This window comes from Ovis canadensis, chromosome 5 (genome assembly GCF_042477335.2).
Source record: "Ovis canadensis isolate MfBH-ARS-UI-01 breed Bighorn chromosome 5, ARS-UI_OviCan_v2, whole genome shotgun sequence".
Lineage (NCBI taxonomy): Eukaryota > Metazoa > Chordata > Mammalia > Artiodactyla > Bovidae > Ovis > Ovis canadensis.
Genome location: NC_091249.1, coordinates 12889995 through 12910928, shown reverse-complemented (window position 1 = coordinate 12910928; position 20934 = coordinate 12889995).

The window sequence follows — 20934 nt, the reverse complement described above, 5'->3', positions numbered from 1 at the left end:
CCCCACGGGGAAATCACGTGGGCCCCACCCGGAAATCACGTGGGCCCCACCCGGAAATCACGTGGGCCCCACCCGGAAGTCACGTGGGCCCCACCCGGAAATCACGTGGGCCCCACCCGGAAATCACGTGGGCCCCACCCGGAAATCACGTGGGCCCCACCCGGAAATCACGTGGGCCCCACCCGGAAATCACGTGGGCCCCACCCGGAAATCACGTCGGCACCACGGGGAAATCACGTGGGCCCCACCCGGAAATCACGTGGGCCCCACCCGGAAATCACGTGGGCCCCACCCGGAAATCACGTGGGGCCCACCCGGAAATCACGTGGGCCCCACCCGGAAATCACGTGGGCCCCACGGGGAAAACACGTGGGCCCCACCCGGAAATCACGTGGGCCCCACCCGGAAATCACGTAGGCCCCACACGGAAATCACGTGGGCCCCACCCGGAAATCACGTGGGCCCCACCCGGAAATCACGTGGGACCCACCCGGAAATCACGTGGGCCCCACCCGTAAATCACGTGGGCCCCACGGGGAAATCACGTGGGCCCCACCCGGAAATCACGTGGGCCCCACCCGGAAATCACGTGGGCCCCACCCGGAAATCACGTGGGACCCCAGGGGAAATCACGTGGGCCCCACCCGGAAATCACGTGGGCCCCACCCGGAAATCACGTGGGCCCCACCCGGAAATCACGTGGGCCCCACCCGGAAATCACGTGGGCCCCACCCGGAAATCACGTGGGCCCCACCCGGAAATCACGTGGGCCCCACCCGGAAATCACGTGGGCCCCACACGGAAATCACGTGGGCCCCACCCGGAAATCACGTGGGCCCCACCCGGAAATCACGTGGGCCCCACCCGGAAATCACGTGGGCCCCACCCGGAAATCACGTGGGGCCCACCCGGAAATCACGTGGGCCCCACCCGGAAATCACGTGGGCCCCACGGGGAAATCACGTGGGCCCCACCCGGAAATCACGTGGCCCCACCCGGAAATCACGTGGGCCCCACCCTGAAATCACGTGGGCCCCACCCGGAAATCACGTGGGCCCCACCCGGAAATCACGTGGGCCCCACCCGGAAATCACGTGGGCCCCACCCGGAAATCACGTGGGCCCCACTCGGAAATCACGTGGGCCCCACCCGGAAATCACGTGGGCCCCCAGGGGAAATCACGTGGGCCCCACCCGGAAATCACGTGGGCCCCACCCGGAAATCACGTGGGACCCCAGGGGAAATCACGTGGGCCCCACCCGGAAATCACGTGGGCCCCACCCGGAAATCACGTGGGCCCCACCCGGAAATCACGTGGGCCCCACCCGGAAATCACGTGGGCCCCACCCGGAAATCACGTGGGCCCCACCCGGAAATCACGTGGGCCCCACCCGGAAATCACGTGGGCCCCACCCGGAAATCACGTGGGCCCCACCCGGAAATCACGTGGGCCCCACTCGGAAATCACGTGGGCCCCACCCGGAAATCACGTGGGCCCCCAGGGGAAATCACGTGGGCCCCACCCGGAAATCACGAGGGCCCCACCCGGAAATCACGTGGGCCCCACCCGGAAATCACGTGGGCCCCACCCTGAAATCACGTGGGCCCCACCCGGAAATCACGTGGGCCCCACCCTGAAATCACGTGGGCCCCACCCGGAAATCACGTGGGCCCCACCCGGAAATCACGTGGGCCCCATCCGGAAATCACGTGGGCCCCACCCGGAAATCACGTGGGCCCCACTCGGAAATCACGTGGGCCCCACCCGGAAATCACGTGGGCCCCCAGGGGAAATCACGTGGGCCCCACCCGGAAATCACGTGGGCCCCACCCGGAAATCACGTGGGCCCCACGCGGAAATCACGTGGGCCCCACCCGGAAATCACGTGGGCCCCACCCGGAAATCACGTGGGCCCCACGGGGAAATCACGTGGGCCCCACCCGGAAATCACGTGGGGCCCACCCGGAAATCACGTGGGCCCCACGGGGAAATCACGTGGGCCCCACCCGGAAATCACGTGGGCCCCACCCGGAAATCACGTGGGCCCCACCCGGAAATCACGTGGTCCCCACCCGGAAATCACGTGGGCCCCACCCGGAAATCACGTGGGCCCCACCCGGAAATCACGTGGGCCCCACCCGGAAATCACGTGGGCCCCACCCGGAAATCACGTGGGCCCTACCCGGAAATCACGTGGGCCCCCAGGGGAAATCACGTGGGCCCCACCCGGAAATCACGTGGGCCCCCAGGGGAAATCACGTGGGCCCCACCCGGATATCACGTGGGCCCCACCCGGAAATCACGTGGGCCCCACCCGGAAATCACGTGGGCCCCACGGGGAAATCACGTGGGTCCCACCCGGAAATCACGTGGGCCCCACCCGGAAATCACGTGGGCCCCACCCGGAAATCACGTGGGCCCCACCCGGAAATCACGTGGGCCCCACCCGGAAATCACGTGGGCCCCACCCGGAAATCACGTGGGCCCCACGGGGAAATCACGTGGGCCCCACCTGGAAATCACGTGGGCCCCACCCGGAAATCACGTGGGCCCCACCCGGAAATCACGTGGGCCCCACCCGGAAATCACGTGGGCCCCACCCGGAAATCACGTGGGCCCCACCCGGAAATCACGTGGGCCCCACCCGGAAATCACGTGGGCCCCACCCGGAAATCACGTGGGCCCCCAGGGGAAATCACGTGGGCCCCCAGGGGAAATCACGTGGGCCCCACCCGGAAATCACGTGGGCCCCACCCGGAAATCACGTGGGCCCCACGGGGAAATCACGTGGGCCCCACGGGGAAATCACGTGGGCCCCACCCGGAAATCACGTGGGCCCCACCCGGAAATCACGTGGGCCCCACCCGGAAATCACGTGGGGCCCACCCGGAAATCACGTGGGCCCCACGGGGAAATCACGTGGGCCCCACCCGGAAATCACGTGGGCCCCACCCGGAAATCACGTGGGCCCCACCCGGAAATCACGTGGGCCCCACCCGGAAATCACGTGGGCCCGACGGGGAAATCACGTGGGCCCCACCCGGAAATCACGTGGGCCCCACCCGGAAATCACGTGGGCCCCACCCGGAAATCACGTGGGCCCCACCCGGAAATCACGTGGGCCCCACCCGGAAATCACGTGGGCCCCACCCGGAAATCACGTGGGCCCCACCCGGAAATCACGTGGGCCCCACCCGGAAATCACGTGGGCCCCACCCGGAAATCACGTGGGCCCCACCCGGAAATCACGTGGGCCCCACCCGGAAATCACGTGGGCCCCCAGGGGAAATCACTTGCGCCCCACCCGGAAATCACGTGGGCCCCACCCGGAAATCACGTGGGCCCCACCCGGAAATCACGTGGGCCCCACGGGGAAATCACGTGGGCCCCACCCGGAAATTACGTGGGCCCCACCCGGAAATCACGTGGGCCCCACGGGGAAATCACGTGGGCCCCACCCGGAAATCACGTGGGCCCCACCCGGATATCACGTGGGCCCCACCCGGAAATCACGTGGGCCCCACCCGGAAATCACGTGGGCCCCACGGGGAAATCACGTGGGTCCCACCCGGAAATCACGTGGGCCCCACCCGTAAATCACGTGGGCCCCACCCGGAAATCACATGGGCCCCACCCGGAAATCACGTGGGCCCCACCCGGAAATCACGTGGGCCCCACCCGGAAATCACGTGGGCCCCACGGGGAAATCACGTGGGCCCCACCTGGAAATCACGTGGGCCCCACCCGGAAATCACGTGGGCCCCACCCGGAAATCACGTGGGCCCCACCCGGAAATCACGTGGGCCCCACCCGGAAATCACGTGGGCCCCCAGGGGAAATCACGTGGGCCCCACCCGGAAATCACGTGGGCCCCACCCGGAAATCACGTGGGCCCCACCCGGAAATCACGTGGGCCCCACCCGGAAATCACGTGGGCCCCACCCGGAAATCACGTGGGCCCCACCCTGAAATCACGTGGGCCCCACCCGGAAATCACTTGGGCCCCACCCGGAAATCACGTGGGCCCCACCCGGAAATCACGTGGGCCCCACCGGAAATCACGTGGGCCCCACCCGGAAATCACGTGGGCCCCCAGGGGAAATCACGTGGGCCCCACAAGGAAATCACGTGGGCCCCACCCGGAAATCACGTGGGCCCCACCCGGAAATCACGTGGGCCCCACCCGGAAATCACGTGGGCCCCACGGGGAAATCACGTGGGCCCCACCCGGAAATCACGTGGGCCCCACCCGGAAATCACGTGGGCCCCACCCGGAAATCACGTGGGCCCCACCCGGAAATCACGTGGGCCCCACCCGGAAATCACGTGGGCCCCACCCGGAAATCACGTGGGCCCCACCCGGAAATCACGTGGGCCCCACCCGGAAATCACGTGGGCCCCACGGGGAAATCACGTGGGCCCCACCCGGAAATCACGTGGGCCCCACCCGGAAATCACGTGGGCCCCACACGGAAATCACGTGGGCCCCACCCGGAAATCACGTGGGCCCCACGGGGAAATCACGTGGGCCCCACCCGGAAATCACGTGGGCCCCACCCGGAAATCACGTGGGCCCCACCCGGAAATCACGTGGGCCCCACGGGGAAATCAGGTGGGCCCCACCCGGAAATCACGTGGGCACCACGGGGAAATCACGTGGGCCCCACCCGGAAATCACGTGGGCACCACGGGGAAATCACGTGGGCCCCACCCGGAAATCACGTGGGCCCCACGCGGAAATCACGTGGGCCCCACCGGGAAATCACGTGGGGCCCACCCGGAAATCACGTGGGCCCCACCCGGAAATCACGTGGGCCCCACGGGGAAATCACGTGGGCCCCACCCGGAAATCACGTGGGCACCACTCGGAAATCACGTGGGCCCCACACGGAAATCACGTGGGCCCCACCCGGAAATCACGTGGGCCCACACGGAAATCACGTGGGCCCCACCCGGAAATCACGTGGGCCCCACTCGGAAATCACGTGGCCCCCACCCGGAAATCACGTGGGCCCCACCCGGAAATCACGTGGGCCCCACGGGGAAATCACGTGGGCCCCACCCGGAAATCACGTGGGCCCCACCCGGAAATCACGTGGGCCCCACCCGGAAGTCACGTGGGCCCCACCCGGAAATCACGTGGGCCCCACCCGGAAATCACGTGGGCCCCACCCGGAAATCACGTGGGCCCCACCCGGAAATCACGTGGGCCCCACCCGGAAATCACGTGGGCCCCACCCGGAAATCACGTCGGCACCACGGGGAAATCACGTGGGCCCCACCCGGAAATCACGTGGGCCCCACCCGGAAATCACGTGGGCCCCACCCGGAAATCACGTGGGGCCCACCCGGAAATCACGTGGGCCCCACCTGGAAATCACGTGGGCCCCACGGGGAAAACACGTGGGCCCCACCCGGAAATCACGTGGGCCCCACCCGGAAATCACGTAGGCCCCACACGGAAATCACGTGGGCCCCACCCGGAAATCACGTGGGCCCCACCCGGAAATCACGTGGGACCCACCCGGAAATCACGTGGGCCCCACCCGTAAATCACGTGGGCCCCACGGGGAAATCACGTGGGCCCCACCCGGAAATCACGTGGGCCCCACCCGGAAATCACGTGGGCCCCACCCGGAAATCACGTGGGACCCCAGGGGAAATCACGTGGGCCCCACCCGGAAATCACGTGGGCCCCACCCGGAAATCACGTGGGCCCCACCCGGAAATCACGTGGGCCCCACCCGGAAATCACGTGGGCCCCACCCGGAAATCACGTGGGCCCCACCCGGAAATCACGTGGGCCCCACCCGGAAATCACGTGGGCCCCACACGGAAATCACGTGGGCCCCACCCGGAAATCACGTGGGCCCCACCCGGAAATCACGTGGGCCCCACCCGGAAATCACGTGGGCCCCACCCGGAAATCACGTGGGGCCCACCCGGAAATCACGTGGGCCCCACCCGGAAATCACGTGGGCCCCACGGGGAAATCACGTGGGCCCCACCCGGAAATCACGTGGCCCCACCCGGAAATCACGTGGGCCCCACCCTGAAATCACGTGGGCCCCACCCGGAAATCACGTGGGCCCCACCCGGAAATCACGTGGGCCCCACCCGGAAATCACGTGGGCCCCACCCGGAAATCACGTGGGCCCCACTCGGAAATCACGTGGGCCCCACCCGGAAATCACGTGGGCCCCCAGGGGAAATCACGTGGGCCCCACCCGGAAATCACGTGGGCCCCACCCGGAAATCACGTGGGACCCCAGGGGAAATCACGTGGGCCCCACCCGGAAATCACGTGGGCCCCACCCGGAAATCACGTGGGCCCCACCCGGAAATCACGTGGGCCCCACCCGGAAATCACGTGGGCCCCACCCGGAAATCACGTGGGCCCCACCCGGAAATCACGTGGGCCCCACCCGGAAATCACGTGGGCCCCACCCGGAAATCACGTGGGCCCCACCCGGAAATCACGTGGGCCCCACTCGGAAATCACGTGGGCCCCACCCGGAAATCACGTGGGTCCCCAGGGGAAATCACGTGGGCCCCACCCGGAAATCACGAGGGCCCCACCCGGAAATCACGTGGGCCCCACCCGGAAATCACGTGGGCCCCACCCTGAAATCACGTGGGCCCCACCCGGAAATCACGTGGGCCCCACCCTGAAATCACGTGGGCCCCACCCGGAAATCACGTGGGCCCCACCCGGAAATCACGTGGGCCCCACCCGGAAATCACGTGGGCCCCACTCGGAAATCACGTGGGCCCCACCCGGAAATCACGTGGGCCCCCAGGGGAAATCACGTGGGCCCCACCCGGAAATCACGTGGGCCCCACCCGGAAATCACGTGGGCCCCACGCGGAAATCACGTGGGCCCCACCCGGAAATCACGTGGGCCCCACCAGGAAATCACGTGGGCCCCACGGGGAAATCACGTGGGCCCCACCCGGAAATCACGTGGGGCCCACCCGGAAATCACGTGGGCCCCACGGGGAAATCACGTGGGCCCCACCCGGAAATCACGTGGGCCCCACCCGGAAATCACGTGGGCCCCACCCGGAAATCACGTGGGCCCCACCCGGAAATCACGTGGGCCCCACCCGGAAATCACGTGGGCCCCACCCGGAAATCACGTTGGCCCCACCCGGAAATCACGTGGGCCCCACCCGGAAATCACGTGGGCCCTACCCGGAAATCACGTGGGCCCCCAGGGGAAATCACGTGGGCCCCACCCGGAAATCACGTGGGCCCCCAGGGGAAATCACGTGGGCCCCACCCGGATATCACGTGGGCCCCACCCGGAAATCACGTGGGCCCCACCCGGAAATCACGTGGGCCCCACGGGGAAATCACGTGGGTCCCACCCGGAAATCACGTGGGCCCCACCCGGAAATCACGTGGGCCCCACCCGGAAATCACGTGGGCCCCACCCGGAAATCACGTGGGCCCCACCCGGAAATCACGTGGGCCCCACCCGGAAATCACGTGGGCCCCACGGGGAAATCACGTGGGCCCCACCCGGAAATCACGTGGGCCCCACCCGGAAATCACGTGGGCCCCACCCGGAAATCACGTGGGCCCCACCCGTAAATCACGTGGGCCCCACCCGGAAATCACGTGGGCCCCACCCGGAAATCACGTGGGCCCCACCCGGAAATCACGTGGGCCCCACCCGGAAATCACGTGGGCCCCACCCGGAAATCACGTGGGCCCCCAGGGGAAATCACGTGGGCCCCCAGGGGAAATCACGTGGGCCCCACCCGGAAATCACGTGGGCCCCACCCGGAAATCACGTGGGCCCCACGGGGAAATCACGTGGGCCCCACGGGGAAATCACGTGGGCCCCACCCGGAAATCACGTGGGCCCCACCCGGAAATCACGTGGGCCCCACCCGGAAATCACGTGGGGCCCACCCGGAAATCACGTGGGCCCCACGGGGAAATCACGTGGGCCCCACCCGGAAATCACGTGGGCCCCACCCGGAAATCACGTGGGCCCCACCCGGAAATCACGTGGGCCCCACCCGGAAATCACGTGGGCCCGACGGGGAAATCACGTGGGCCCCACCCGGAAATCACGTGGGCCCCACCCGGAAATCACGTGGGCCCCACCCGGAAATCACGTGGGCCCCACCCGGAAATCACGTGGGCCCCCAGGGGAAATCACGTGGGCCCCACCCGGAAATCACGTGGGCCCCACCCGGAAATCACGTGGGCCCCACCCGGAAATCACGTGGGCCCCACCCGGAAATCACGTGGGCCCCACCCGGAAATCACGTGGGCCCCACCCGGAAATCACGTGGGCCCCACCCGGAAATCACGTGGGCCCCACCCGGAAATCACGTGGGCCCCACGGGGAAATCACGTGGGCCCCACCCGGAAATCACGTGGGCCCCACCCGGAAATCACGTGGGCCCCACACGGAAATCACGTGGGCCCCACCCGGAAATCACGTGGGCCCCACCCTGAAATCACGTGGGCCCCACCCGGAAATCACGTGGGCCCCACCCGGAAATCACGTGGGCCCTACCCGGAAATCACGTGGGCCCCACCCGGAAATCACGTGGGCCCCACCCGGAAATCACGTGGGCCCCACCCGGAAATCACGTGGGCCCCACCCGGAAATCACGTGGGCCCCCAGGGGAAATCACGTGGGCCCCACAAGGAAATCACGTGGGCCCCACCCGGAAATCACGTGGGCCCCACCCGGAAATCACGTGGGCCCCACCCGGAAATCACGTGGGCCCCACCCGGAAATCACGTGGGCCCCACCCGGAAATCACGTGGGCCCCACCCGGAAATCACGTGGGCCCCACCCGGAAATCACGTGGGCCCCACCCGGAAATCACGTGGGCCCCACCCGGAAATCACGTGGGCCCCACCCGGAAATCACGTGGGCCCCACCCGGAAATCACGTGGGCCCCACCCGGAAATCACGTGGGCCCCACCCGGAAATCACGTGGGCCCCACCCGGAAATCACGTGGGCCCCCAGGGGAAATCACGTGGGCCCCACAAGGAAATCACGTGGGCCCCACCCGGAAATCACGTGGGCCCCACCCGGAAATCACGTGGGCCCCACCCGGAAATCACGTGGGCCCCACGGGGAAATCACGTGGGCCCCACGGGGAAATCACGTGGGCCCCACCCGGAAATCACGTGGGCCCCACCCGGAAATCACGTGGGCCCCACCCGGAAATCACGTGGGCCCCACCCGGAAATCACGTGGGCCCCACCCGGAAATCACGTGGGCCCCACCCGGAAATCACGTGGGCCCCACCCGGAAATCACGTGGGCCCCACGGGGAAATCACGTGGGCCCCACCCGGAAATCACGTGGGCCCCACCCGGAAATCACGTGGGCCCCACCCGGAAATCACGTGGGCCCCACCCGGAAATCACGTGGGCCCCACCCGGAAATCACGTGGGCCCCACGGGGAAATCAGGTGGGCCCCACCCGGAAATCACGTGGGCACCACGGGGAAATCACGTGGGCCCCACCCGGAAATCACGTGGGCACCACGGGGAAATCACGTGGGCCCCACCCGGAAATCACGTGGGCCCCACCCGGAAATCACGTGGGCCCCACCGGGAAATCACGTGGGGCCCACCCGGAAATCACGTGGGCCCCACCCGGAAATCACGTGGGCCCCACGGGGAAATCACGTGGGCCCCACCCGGAAATCACGTGGGCACCACCCGGAAATCACGTGGGCCCCACACGGAAATCACGTGGGCCCCACCCGGAAATCACGTGGGCCCCACACGGAAATCACGTGGGCCCCACCCGGAAATCACGTGGGCCCCACCCGGAAATCACGTGGGCCGCACCCGGAAATCCCGTGGGCCCCACCCGGAAATCACGTGGGCCCCACGGGGAAATCACGTGGGCCCCACCCGGAAATCACGTGGGCCCCACCCGGAAATCACGTGGGCCCCACCCGGAAGTCACGTGGGCCCCACCCGGAAATCACGTGGGCCCCACCCGGAAATCACGTGGGCCCCACCCGGAAATCACGTGGGCCCCACCCGGAAATCACGTGGGCCCCACCCGGAAATCACGTGGGCCCCACCCGGAAATCACGTGGGCCCCACCCGGAAATCACGTGGGCACCACGGGGAAATCACGTGGGCCCCACCCAGAAATCACGTGGGCCCCACCCGGAAATCACGTGGGCCCCACCCGGAAATCACGTGGGGCCCACCCGGAAATCACGTGGGCCCCACCCGGAAATCACGTGGGCCCCACGGGGAAAACACATGGGCCCCACCCGGAAATCACGTGGGCCCCACACGGAAATCACGTAGGCCCCACACGGAAATCACGTGGGCCCCACCCGGAAATCACGTGGGCCCCACCCGGAAATCACGTGGGACCCACCCGGAAATCACGTGGGCCCCACCCGGAAATCACGTGGGCCCCACGGGGAAATCACGTGGGCCCCACCCGGAAATCACGTGGGCCCCACCCGGAAATCACGTGGGCCCCACCCGGAAATCACGTGGGACCCCAGGGGAAATCACGTGGGCCCCACCCGGAAATCACGTGGGCCCCACCCGGAAATCACGTGGGCCCCACCCGGAAATCAGGTGGGCCCCACCCGGAAATCACGTGGGCCCCACCCGGAAATCACGTGGGCCCCACCCGGAAATCACGTGGGCCCCACCCGGAAATCACGTGGGCCCCACCCGGAAATCACGTGGGCCCCACCCGGAAATCACGTGGGCCCCACCCGGAAATCACGTGGGCCCCACCCGGAAATCACGTGGGCCCCACCCGGAAATCACGTGGGGCCCACCCGGAAATCACGTGGGCCCCACCCGGAAATCACGTGGGCCCCACGGGGAAATCACGTGGGCCCCACCCGGAAATCACGTGGGCCCCACCCGGAAAGCACGTGGGCCCCACGGGGAAATCACGTGGGCCCCACCCGGAAATCACGTGGGCCCCACCCGGAAATCACGTGGGCCCCACCCGGAAATCACGTGGGCCCCACCCTGAAATCACGTGGGCCCCACCCGGAAATCACGTGTGCCCCACCCCGAAATCACGTGGGCCCCACCCGGAAATCACGTGGGCCCCACCCGGAAATCACGTGGGCCCCACTCGGAAAACACGTGGGCCCCACCCGGAAATCACGTGGGCCCCCAGGGGAAATCACGTGGGCCCCACCCGGAAATCACGTGGGCCCCACCCGGAAATCACGTGGGCCCCACCCGGAAATCGCGTGGGCCCCACCCGGAAATCACGTGGGCCCCACCCGGAAATCACGTGGGCCCCACCCGGAAATCACGTGGGCCCCACGGGGAAATCACGTGGGCCCCACCCGGAAATCACGTGGGGCCCACCCGGAAATCACGTGGGCCCCACGGGGAAATCACGTGGGCCCCACCCGGAAATCACGTGGGGCCCACCCGGAAATCACGTGGGCCCCACGGGGAAATCACGTGGGCCCCACCCGGAAATCACGTGGGCCCCACCCGGAAATCACGTGGGCCCCACCCGGAAATCACGTGGGCCCCACCCGGAAATCACGTGGGCCCCACCCGGAAATCACGTGGGCCCCACCCGGAAATCACGTGGGCCCTACCCGGAAATCACGTGGGCCCCCAGGGGAAATCACGTGGGCCCCACCCGGAAATCACGTGGGCCCCCAGGGGAAATCACGTGGGCCCCACCCGGATATCACGTGGGCCCCACCCGGAAATCACGTGGGCCCCACCCGGAAATCACGTGGGCCCCACGGGGAAATCACGTGGGTCCCACCCGGAAATCAAGTGGGCCCCACCCGGAAATCACGTGGGCCCCACCCGGAAATCACGTGGGCCCCACCCGGAAATCACGTGGGCCCCACCCGGAAATCACGTGGGCCCCACCCGGAAATCACGTGGGCCCCACGGGGAAATCACGTGGGCCCCACCTGGAAATCACGTGGGCCCCACCCGGAAATCACGTGGGCCCCACCCGGAAATCACGTGGGCCCCACCCGGAAATCACGTGGGCCCCACCCGGAAATCACGTGGGCCCCACCCGGAAATCACGTGGGCCCCACCCGGAAATCACGTGGGCCCCACCCGGAAATCACGTGGGCCCCACCCGGAAATCACGTGGGCCCCACCCGGAAATCACGTGGGCCCCACCCGGAAATCACGTGGAACCCAGGGGAAATCACGTGGGCCCCACCCGGAAATCACGTGGGCCCCACCCGGAAATCACGTGGGCCCCACCCGGAAATCAGGTGGGCCCCACCCGGAAATCACGTGGGCCCCACCCGGAAATCACGTGGGCCCCACCCGGAAATCACGTGGGCCCCACCCGGAAATCACGTGGGCCCCACCCGGAAATCACGTGGGCCCCACCCGGAAATCACGTGGGCCCCACCCGGAAATCACGTGGGCCCCACCCGGAAATCACGTGGGCCCCACCCGGAAATCACGTGGGGCCCACCCGGAAATCACGTGGGCCCCACCCGGAAATCACGTGGGCCCCACGGGGAAATCACGTGGGCCCCACCCGGAAATCACGTGGGCCCCACCCGGAAAGCACGTGGGCCCCACGGGGAAATCACGTGGGCCCCACCCGGAAATCACGTGGGCCCCACCCGGAAATCACGTGGGCCCCACCCGGAAATCACGTGGGCCCCACCCTGAAATCACGTGGGCCCCACCCGGAAATCACGTGTGCCCCACCCCGAAATCACGTGGGCCCCACCCGGAAATCACGTGGGCCCCACCCGGAAATCACGTGGGCCCCACTCGGAAAACACGTGGGCCCCACCCGGAAATCACGTGGGCCCCCAGGGGAAATCACGTGGGCCCCACCCGGAAATCACGTGGGCCCCACCCGGAAATCACGTGGGCCCCACCCGGAAATCGCGTGGGCCCCACCCGGAAATCACGTGGGCCCCACCCGGAAATCACGTGGGCCCCACCCGGAAATCACGTGGGCCCCACGGGGAAATCACGTGGGCCCCACCCGGAAATCACGTGGGGCCCACCCGGAAATCACGTGGGCCCCACGGGGAAATCACGTGGGCCCCACCCGGAAATCACGTGGGGCCCACCCGGAAATCACGTGGGCCCCACGGGGAAATCACGTGGGCCCCACCCGGAAATCACGTGGGCCCCACCCGGAAATCACGTGGGCCCCACCCGGAAATCACGTGGGCCCCACCCGGAAATCACGTGGGCCCCACCCGGAAATCACGTGGGCCCCACCCGGAAATCACGTGGGCCCTACCCGGAAATCACGTGGGCCCCCAGGGGAAATCACGTGGGCCCCACCCGGAAATCACGTGGGCCCCCAGGGGAAATCACGTGGGCCCCACCCGGATATCACGTGGGCCCCACCCGGAAATCACGTGGGCCCCACCCGGAAATCACGTGGGCCCCACGGGGAAATCACGTGGGTCCCACCCGGAAATCAAGTGGGCCCCACCCGGAAATCACGTGGGCCCCACCCGGAAATCACGTGGGCCCCACCCGGAAATCACGTGGGCCCCACCCGGAAATCACGTGGGCCCCACCCGGAAATCACGTGGGCCCCACGGGGAAATCACGTGGGCCCCACCTGGAAATCACGTGGGCCCCACCCGGAAATCACGTGGGCCCCACCCGGAAATCACGTGGGCCCCACCCGGAAATCACGTGGGCCCCACCCGGAAATCACGTGGGCCCCACCCGGAAATCACGTGGGCCCCACCCGGAAATCACGTGGGCCCCACCCGGAAATCACGTGGGCCCCACCCGGAAATCACGTGGGCCCCACCCGGAAATCACGTGGGCCCCACCCGGAAATCACGTGGGCCCCACCCGGAAATCACGTGGGCCCCACCCGGAAATCACGTGGGCCCCACCCGGAAATCACGTGGGCCCCACCCGGAAAGCACGTGGGGCCCACCCGGAAATCACGTGGGCCCCACCCTGAAATCACGTGGGCCCCACCCGGAAATCACGTGGGCCCCACCCGGAAATCACGTGGGCCCCACCCGGAAATCACGTGGGCCCCACCCTGAAATAACGTGGGCCCCACCCGGAAATCACGTGGGCCCCACCCGGAAATCACGTGGGCCCCACCCGGAAATCACGTGGGCCCCACCCGGAAATCACGTGGGCCCCACCCGGAAATCACGTGGGCCCCCAGGGGAAATCACGTGGGCCCCACCCGGAAATCACGTGGGCCCCACCCGGAAATCACGTGGGCCCCACCCGGAAATCACGTGGGCCCCACACGGAAATCACGTGGGCCCCACCCGGAAATCACGTGGGCCCCACCCGGAAATCACGTGGGCCCCACGGGGAAATCACGTGGGCCCCACCCGGAAATCACGTGGGCCCCACGGGGAAATCACGTGGGCCCCACCCGGAAATCACGTGGGCCCCACCCAGAAATCACGTGGGCCCTACCCGGAAATCACGTGGGCCCCCAGGGGAAATCACGTGGCCCCACCCGGAAATCACGTGGGCCCCCGGGGGAAATCACGTGGGCCCCACCCGGATATCACGTGGGCCCCACCCGGAAATCACGTGGGCCCCCAGGGGAAATCACGTGGGCCCCACCCGGAAATCACGTGGGCCCCACCCGGAAATCACGTGGGCCCCACCCTGAAATCACGTGGGCCCCACCCGGAAATCACGCGGGCCCCACGGGGAAATCACGTGGGCCCCCAGGGGAAATCACGTGGGCCCCACCCGGAAATCACGTGGGCCCCACCCGGAAATCACGTGGGCCCCACCCGGAAATCACGTGGGCCCCACCCGGAAATCACGTGGGCCCCATGGGGAAATCACGTGGGTCCCACCCGGAAATCACGTGGGCCCCACCCGTAAATCACGTGGGCCCCACCCGGAAATCACGTGGGCCCCACCCGGAAATCACGTGGGCCCCACCCGGAAATCACGTGGGCCCCACCCGGAAATCACGTGGGACCCACGGGGAAATCACGTGGGCCCCACCTGGAAATCACGTGGGCCCCACCCGGAAATCACGTGGGCCCCACCCGGAAATCACGTGGGCCCCACCCGGAAATCACGTGGGCCCCACCCGGAAATCACGTGGGCCCCCAGGGGAAATCACGTGGGCCCCACCCGGAAATCACGTGGGCCCCACCCGGAAATCACGTGGGCCCCACCCGGAAATCACGTGGGCCCCACCCGGAAATCACGCGGGCCCCACGGGGAAATCACGTGGGCCCCACCCGGAAATCACGTGGGCCCCACCCGGAAATCACGTGGGCCCCACCCTGAAATCACGTGGGCCCCACCCGGAAATCACGTGGGCCCCACCCGGAAATCACGTGGGCCCCCAGGGGAAATCACGTGGGCCCCACCCGGAAATCACGTGGGCCCCACCCGGAAATCACGTGGGCCCCACCCGGAAATCACGTGGGCCCGACGGGGAAATCACGTGGGCCCCACCCGGAAATCACGTGGGCCCCACCCGGAAATCACGTGGGCCCCACCCGGAAATCACGTGGGCCCCACCCGGAAATCACGTGGGCCCACCCGGAAATCACGTGGGCCCCACCCGGAAATCACGTGGGCCCCACCCGGAAATCACGTGGGCCCCACCCGGAAATCACGTGGGCCCCACCCGGAAATCACGTGGGCCCCCAGGGGAAATCACGTGGGCCCCACCCGGAAATCACGTGGGCCCCACGGGGAAATCACGTGGGCCCCACCCGGAAATCACGTGGGCCCCACGGGGAAATCACGTGGGCCCCACCCGGAAATCACGTGGGCCCCACCCGGAAATCACGTGGGCCCCACCCGGAAATCACGTGGGCCCCACCCGGAAATCACGTGGGCCCCACCCGGAAATCACGTGGGCCCCACGGGGAAATCACGTGGGCCCCACCCGGAAATCTCGTGGGCCCCACCCGGAAATCACGTGAGCCCCACCCGGAAATCACGTGGGCCCCACCCGGAAATCACGTGGGCCCCACCCGGAAATTACGTGGGCCCCACCCGGAAATCACGTGGGCCCCACCCGGAAGTCTCGTGGGCCCCACCCGGCAATCACGTGGGCCCCCAGGGGAAATCACGTGGGCCCCACCCGGAAATCACGTGGGCCCCACCCGGAAATAACGTGGGCCCCACGGGGAAATCACGTGGGCCCCACCCGGAAATCACGTGGGCCCCACCCGGAAATCACGTGGGCCCCCAGGGGAAATCACGTGGGCCCCACCCGGAAATCACGTGGGCCCCACCCGGAAATCACGTGGGCCCCACCCTGAAATCACGTGGGCCCCACCCGGAAATCACGCGGGCCCCACGGGGAAATCACGTGGGCCCCACCCGGAAATCACGTGGGCCCCACCCTGAAATCACGTGGGCCCCACCCGGAAATCACGTGGGCCCCACCCGGAAATCACGTGGGCCCCCAGGGGAAATCACGTGGGCCCCACCCAGAAATCACGTGGGCCCCACCCGGAAATCACGTGGGCCCCCAGGGGAAATCACGTGGGCCCCACCCAGAAATCACGTGGGCCCCACCCGGAAATCACGTGGGCCCCCAGGGGAAATCACGTGGGCCCCACCCGGAAATCACGTGGGCCCCACCCGGAAATCACGTGGGCCCCCAGGGGAAATCACGTGGGCCCCACCCAGAAATCACGTGGGCCCCACCCGGAAATCACGTGGGCCCCACCCGGAAATCACGTGGGCCCCACCCGGAAATCACGTGGGCCCCACCCGGAAATCACGTGGGCCCCACCCGGAAATCACGTGGGCCCCACCCGGAAATCACGTGGGCCCCACCCGAAAATCACGTGGGCCCAACCCGGAAATCACGTGGGCCCCACCCGGAAATCACGTGGGCCCCACCCGGAAATCACGTGGGCCCCACGGGGAAATCACGTGGGCCCCACCCGGAAATCACGTGGGCCCCACGGGGAAATCACGTGGGCCCCACCCGGAAATCACGTGGGCCCCACGGGGAAATCACGTGGGCCCCACCCGGAAATCACGTGGGCCCCACCCGGAAATCACGTGGGCCCCACCCGGAAATCACGTGGGCCCCACGGGGAAATCACGTGGGCCCCACCCGGAAATCACGTGGGCCCCACCCGGAAATCACGTGGGCCCCACCCGGAAATCACGTGGGCCCCACCCGGAAATCACGTGGGCCCCACCCGGAAATCACGTGGGCCCCCAGGGGAAATCACGTGGGCCCCACCCGGAAATCACGTGGGCCCCACCCGGAAATCACGTGGGCCCCACCCGGAAATAACGTGGGCCCCACGGGGAAATCACGTGGGCCCCACCCGGAAATCACGTGGGCCCCACCCGGAAATCACGTGGGCCCCCAGGGGAAATCACGTGGGCCCCACCCGGAAATCACGTGGGCCCCACCCGGAAATCACGTGGGCCCCACCCTGAAATCACGTGGGCCCCACCCGGAAATCACGCGGGCCCCACGGGGAAATCACGTGGGCCCCACCCGGAAATCACGTGGGCCCCACCCGGAAATCACGTGGGCCCCACCCGGAAATCACGTGGGCCCCACCCGGAAATCACGTGGGCCCCACCCGGAAATCACGTGGGCCCCCAGGGGAAATCACGTGGGCCCCACCCGGAAATCACGTGGGCCCCACCCGGAAATCACGTGGGCCCCACCCGGAAATCACGTGGGCCCGACGGGGAAATCACGTGGGCCCCACCCGGAAATCACGTGGGCCCCACCCGGAAATCACGTGGGCCCCACCCGGAAATCACGTGGGCCCCACCCGGAAATCACGTGGGCCCCACCCGGAAATCACGTGGGCCCCACCCGGAAATCACGTGGGCCCCACCCGGAAATCACGTGGGCCCCACCCGGAAATCACGTGGGCCCCACCCGGAAATCACGTGGGCCCCACCCGGAAATCACGTGGGCCCCACGGGGAAATCACGTGGGCCCCACCCGGAAATCACGTGGGGCCCACCCGGAAATCACGTGGGCCCCACGGGGTAATCACGTGGGCCCCACCCGGAAATCACGTGGGCCCCACCCGGAAATCACGTGGGCCCCACCCGGAAATCACGTGGGCCCCACCCGGAAATCACGTGGGCCCCACCCGGAAATCACGTGGGCCCCCAGGGGAAATCACGTGGGCCCCACCCGGATATCACGTGGGCCCCACCCGGAAATCACGTGGGCCCCACCCGGAAATCACGTGGGCCCCACGGGGAAATCACGTGGGCCCCACCCGGAAATCACGTGGGCCCCACCCGGAAATCACGTGGGCTCCCAGGGGAAATCACGTGGGCCCCACCCGGAAATCACGTGGGCCCCACCCGGAAATCACGTGGGCCCCACCCTGAAATCACGTGGGCCCCACCCTGAAATCACGCGGGCCCCACGGGGAAATCACGTGGGCCCCACCCGGAAATCACGTGGGCCACACCCGGAAATCACGTGGGCCCCACCCGGAAATCACGTGGGCCCCACCCGGAAATCACGTGGGCCCCACCCGGAAATCACGTGGGCCCCCAGGGGAAATCACGTGGGCCCCACCCGGAAATCACGTGGGCCCCACCCGGAAATCACGTGGGCCCCACCCGGAAATCACGTGGGCCCGACGGGGAAATCACGTGGGCCCCACCCGGAAATCACGTGGGCCCCACCCGGAAATCACGTGGGCCCCACCCGGAAATCACGTGGGCCCCACCCGGAAATCACGTGGGCCCCACCCGGAAATCACGTGGGCCCCACCCGGAAATCACGTGGGCCCCACCCGGAAATCACGTGGGCCCCACCCGGAAATCACGTGGGCCCCACCCGGAAATCACGTGGGCCCCCAGGGGAAATCACGTGGGCCCCACCCGGAAATCACGTGGGCCCCACCCGGAAATCACGTGGGCCCCACCCGGAAATCACGTGGGCCCCAGGGGGAAATCACGTGGGCCCCACCCGGAAATCACGTGGGCCCCACCCGGAAATCACGTGGGCCCCACCCGGAAATCACGTGGGCCCCACCCGGAAATCACGTGGGCCCCACCCGGAAATCACGTGGGCCCCACCCGGAAATCACGTGGGCCCCACCCGGAAATCACGTGGGCCCCCAGGGGAAATCACGTGGGCCCCACCCGGAAATCACGTGGGCCCCACCCGGAAATCACGTGGGCCCCACCCGGAAATCACGTGGGCCCGACGGGGAAATCACGTGGGCCCCACCCGGAAATCACGTGGGCCCCACCCGGAAATCACGTGGGCCCCACCCGGAAATCACGTGGGCCCCACCCGGAAATCACGTGGGCCCCACACGGAAATCACGTGGGCCCCACCCGGAAATCACGTGGGCCCCACCCGGAAATCACGTGGGCCCCACCCGGAAATCACGTGGGCCCCACCCGGAAATCACGTGGGCCCCACCCGGAAATCACGTGGGCCCCACGGGGAAATCACGTGGGCCCCACCCGGAAATCACGTGGGGCCCACCCGGAAATCACGTGGGCCCCACGGGGAAATCACGTGGGCCCCACCCGGAAATCACGTGGGCCCCACCCGGAAATCACGTGGGTCCCACCCGGAAATCACGTGGGCCCCACCCGGAAATCACGTGGGCTCCCAGGGGAAATCACGTGGGCCCCACCCGGATATCACGTGGGCCCCACCCGGAAATCACGTGGGCCCCACCCGGAAATCACGTGGGCCCCACCCGGAAATCACGTGGGCCCCACCCGGAAATCACGTGGGCCCCACCCGGAAATCACGTGGGCTCCCAGGGGAAATCACGTGGGCCCCACCCGGAAATCACGTGGGCCCCACCCGGAAATCACGTGGGCCCCACCCTGAAATCACGTGGGCCCCACCCTGAAATCACGTGGGCCCCACGGGAAAATCACGTGGGCCCCACCCGGAAATCACGTGGGCCACACCCGGAAATCACGTGGGCCCCACCCGGAAATCACGTGGGCCCCACCCGGAAATCACGTGGGCCCCACCCGGAAATCACGTGGGCCCCCAGGGGAAATCACGTGGGCCCCACCCGGAAATCACGTGGGCCCCACCCGGAAATCACGTGGGCCCCACCCGGAAATCACGTGGGCCCGACGGGGAAATCACGTGGGCCCCACCCGGAAATCACGTGGGCCCCACCCGGAAATCACGTGGGCCCCACCCGGAAATCACGTGGGCCCCACCCGGAAATCACGTGGGCCCCACCCGGAAATCACGTGGGCCCCACCCGGAAATCACGTGGGCCCCACCCGGAAATCACGTGGGCCCCACCCGGAAATCACGTGGGCCCCCAGGGGAAATCACGTGGGCCCCACCCGGAAATCACGTGGGCCCCACCCGGAAATCACGTGGGCCCCACCCGGAAATCACGTGGGCCCCACGGGGAAATCACGTGGGCCCCACCCGGAAATCACGTTGGCCCCACACGGAAATCACGTGGGCCCCACCCGGAAATCACGTGGGCCCCACACGGAAATCACGTGGGCCCCACCCGGAAATCACGTGGGCCCCACGGGGAAATCACGTGGGCCCCACCCGGAAATCACGTGGGCCCCACCCGGAAATCACGTGGGCCCCACCCGGAAATCACGTGGGCCCCACGGGGAAATCACGTGGGCCCCACCCGGAAATCACGTGGGCCCCACGGGGAAATCACGTGGGCCCCACCCGGAAATCACGTGGGCCCCACCCGGAAATCACGTGGGCCCCACACGGAAATCACGTGGGCCCCACCCGGAAATCACGTAGGCCCCACACGGAAATCACGTGGGCCCCACCCGGAAATCACGTGGGCCCCACCCGGAAATCACGTGGGACCCACCCGGAAATCACGTGGGCCCCACCCGGAAATCACGTGGGCCCCACGGTGAAATCACGTGGGCCCCACCCGGAAATCACGTGGGCCCCACCCGGAAATCACGTGGGCCCCACCCGGAAATCACGTGGGACCCCAGGGGAAATCACGTGGGCCCCACCCGGAAATCACGT